Here is a 4232-nt window from a genome sequence, read left to right on the forward strand (position 1 = left end):
CAGAGAGGCAGCATCGATCGGCTTCAGATAGCAGCAGTAGCAAAGGAATCGATCACTCAGGTTCAACAACGCGTAGCCTGCAGTGCAATCGCTTGGGTTCAGTTAGAGCCCAACGCCTCGCTTGGGTTCAGTTAGAGCCAACGCCTCGCACACACACGCGTACGTGTACGAGAGAAATGCGCATCGCTCGGCCCCCGACCACCCACCATAACCGGGAACTCCCCGAAATTTTCCTCGCCCTCGCTTCTACCACGGTTTTTCCCGTCATGGACGGCCCAAAGAATGTCATGCAGCTGCGTCTCCGGCCCGCCCAGGACGAAAAGCCCATTTTCTGTCATGATTTTTTGTCATAGAAGTAGGAGCCCACCACATCTATGATGATACCAGGTTTTGTCACAGTTATCGTCATAGAAGTGTCATATGTATGACAGAAAAAAAATTCGTTCGGCCCAAAATGTCATGGATGTGTCTTTTTTTGTAGTATCTGGCGGAGGTCGCAAGGTCCTGATGTGTCGGCGCACTGTACACTCTATGAATGAAAGAAAACCCTCAAATCAGCCTGAATAAAAATGAATTCATGGCGATTTCCGCCGGGTGATTAAAGGAGGCAGATGAACTGGGATGAGAGATGAGATAATATCTCATTAAATTAGTTACCTTGTTGTCCATGAGAAGAAAAACCTCAATACGGCAAATTCCCCAACCGAGCGGAGCTGGGTCAGCCGCGAGCAGCATCGAGAAAATCGATGGCGATAGGCGGCAGCAAGCGGAAGTGGTGAAATGCGGTAGGGTTTGTCGGTAGCCTAGCGGTGGCGGCATGCCTCGAGCTAAGTGGTTACCAGTGTGATAGATAGTGCCATGCATAGAAGTGGAGGAGCTTGTGCAGGTGTGAATGGGGATCGGAGGCATGTGGTGGCGGGCGTGGGTGAGGGGTTTTGTGATGTAGGGATGGCGTGGGTTTTCTTTTTTCTTTTTTGAATTGGGTGGTGAGAGTTTTCTGTCCCGCAAAGATTGTGGAGGCAACGGTTTGCTAGAGCCAACCGTGTGTGATTCACGCAACAAGAATGAAAGTCATTGCACACGGTTCCAATTTTGGGAACCGTGTGTGATTGAAGCAACAAGCAAAATGGAAGTCATTGCACACGGTTCCAATTTTGGGAACCGTGTGTGATTGACGTACTACCTCCATCCTGGTTTATAGTTCCCCTCTATAATTTGTACCAATTTTTTACCAAATATTTAACTAAGAAATGTTTATGCATGTCACCAAAAATTATATCATTGAACACTATGTTCAAATACGCATCCAACGATATAATTTTTGCTGACTTGCACTAACATTTTTTCAGTTAAATCTTTGGTCAACATTTAACACAAATTACAAAGGGGGCCAATAAACGAGGATGGAGGTAGATTCCATCAACCGAGCTGATTGCATGCATATACCACAGTTAGACATAAGTAAACACAGATTAAACATAATCAGACATAGATAATAAGCATACACGTACACAAGCATAGTTCAACCATCATTAAGCATGCTCAAGCGTACATAGTTCGATCCCAATCTCATCTCACATGCCGGCACAATCCTAAAGCTTCTCCAGGTACTCGGTGTACGCGCCGTGCTCCACCCTACGAGAATACTTCTACTTGAAGGAGCCAATGGCTCGTCCTCTTGCATGCGCCAGAACACTTTGATACGCGTCATGAAGCTTGTGGTTGCAAAAGGGCATCGATAGCCATCATCCCAAGTCCTAATATGCCTATTATGCATTCCCACATAAAGCTCCCTTAGGATTTGCATCTTGTACTTCCTCTGGACATCTTCATCCTCGTTGTCCACATCATTAGATAGCACCTATACAAATAGTAAAAAAATGTGGTGTCAAATTAATGGTTACAAACTAATCTCTAGCGAACATTTGGCAGTTGCCAAAAATTGGCATCAAATCAATGATTACAGGCCGTGAAGTAGGATTAGAAATTTATGACTATTTATTTATACATATCCAGAGATTATGGTTCGATTTTAAGCACATTCATCTATGTACAGAGCAATCTTGAAGAAAATAATGGCACAAACATATGTAGGTCATTCAAAATCAATTGTCAAGTCATGGCTAGGAATTATTAGCACGAACACTAACCCTAGTCGGCTTACTAGCAGAAATCATTTCCACAGATGAAACAACTAATCACTTATCACTTGTACCATTCAAACAATCAATAAACTACACGGATCTAACAAAACTTACTCGGATTTCATGGATTGGGAGAACATAACCATAAGATTTCTATTCCAACAAGGGGGAGGCAGGAGTAACCAGACAAACCCTGGGATCTATTTGACACATAAAAGGGTATAAATGACTAACCACTTGTCCTCGTCGTCGAAGTCGTCGTCGGAGTGGTCGTCGGAGTCGTCGCCCGAGTCGTCACTAGAGTCGATGTGGAACTCCGCCTCCGGTTGTGGAAGCTCGACGATGTCAGGTTGCAACAATAACTCGCTGGTGGTGACGGCAACCTCTGTCTCCATCTCCACGCCGTGCTCTGGTGCTTTAGCAGCCCCGGCATCGCCACTCCCTCTGATGGGGCGCTTGGGCGACATCCTCATACACTGACGGCTTAGATGACTGAGAGCGGTGTCGAGGATGCAAGCGAATAGAGGGGATTGTGTGTGTGGCGAGGATGGCGGGTGCGGCCGCTCGGGCGCACCATTAATATGGAGTAGTGGGAGAGAGGCGGGCGGCGGTCAAACCGTTGGCTCGCCTCTCGGTGAGCCTGCGCACCGGATTGCTGGCATGCCTACCGTCGTTTCACACAGCTACTCCTCCCGATGACACTGCACATTGAGCACGCCTCCGTCAATTCACACACCTGCACGCACGCCTCCCGGTCTGCCTGCGCGGTGAACTGCTTGCATGCGTCCCGTCAACTCGCTTTATTTTTTGCTTAACCGAAGCATGTCAAGTATCCATTCTTGGCCTAACGCTCACAGTTCTAATAAATATTCCGTTTGGGATATTGGTTCCCAATTATTAATAATCTCCTGTTTGTAATTAGATAAAGATTACATCAAAACTCGTCTCAAATTTGACCAAAAAAAGTACAATGCAACTTTGTATTGGTGTCCATATGACAACATGATAAGTTTCATGAACTTCAAATAAGTTTTGGATGTACTAGAATTTAAAAATCAAGATTCTCATTGTTTGAAATTTGTTGCACGGGGAGTAAACATGCACCCAGTGAGACGCATGTGTTTTTGCAATCCATTTAGGTGCACTGTCACGTGTGCATGTAGCTCGAATTTGATTTTTGCACATTATACCCGTAGAAAATCAATCAATTAATGTACTAAAACGTCTTAATGAGCTCTCATTTTTTTCGAAATTAAAACGTCCCTCCTTTGGTAACATATATATGTTCACCGCGGGATAATTAATTTAACATGCATCGTAGTTGCCGTGGATCCACGGTGTGTGTGTGGGTGTGGGTGTTTGGGGGTGGTGAGTGGCTCGTAGTACACTATTAGTTGGGACTTTTCGGTTTCCGAGGCACTATACGTACGCGTCCGTGAACAAGTACACCTCACTCAGTGTCGGGAATTTTTTGTTTCCGAGGCACGTGCCACATCAAAATTGTGAAAATGGCTATTCAAACATCGCACAACACCTCTTTGTCCCACATGCATGTAGGCGGTGGTTATCCTAGCTATGACACTCACATGTAACGCTTCCATCTGTGGGCCCAGGAGGCCATCATTGATGCATGTGCATCACTTTGACCTACATCGGGAGAGGTTAATTAATTTCACCATAGATGAGGATTCTTTTTGGGTTGTATTACGGAAGGAGCATATAGTATGCGTCGAAGAGGGGGAAGGGGACCATCATATGTAATATGCTTCATGAACATCGCTCTGTGTGGGTGCATGGTTTACGGTTTTTGAGGCATGTGTGGCACATCAAAGTTGTGCATTTTAGGTATTATATTCAACATATGTTTGGCCCACTTGCAAAGCGATGGTGGTTGTCCTATCGCACCCACTTAAGCGGTTATCAGCGATATCGATGCTTTCCATTTGTGGGCCCGCTTGGTCCATCACTACTTTTTGCCTGACAACGAGAGTGGTTAATTTGACTTAGGAGGGGGTTATTTTTTGCTTGTAAATACGGCACACACACATGCATGTGTACGCATGAATCCCTCCCATTGAGTCGAAGTGG

The sequence above is a fragment of the Triticum dicoccoides genome, chromosome 7B (genome assembly GCF_002162155.2).
Source record: "Triticum dicoccoides isolate Atlit2015 ecotype Zavitan chromosome 7B, WEW_v2.0, whole genome shotgun sequence".
NCBI classification, from domain to species: Eukaryota; Viridiplantae; Streptophyta; class Magnoliopsida; order Poales; family Poaceae; genus Triticum; species Triticum dicoccoides.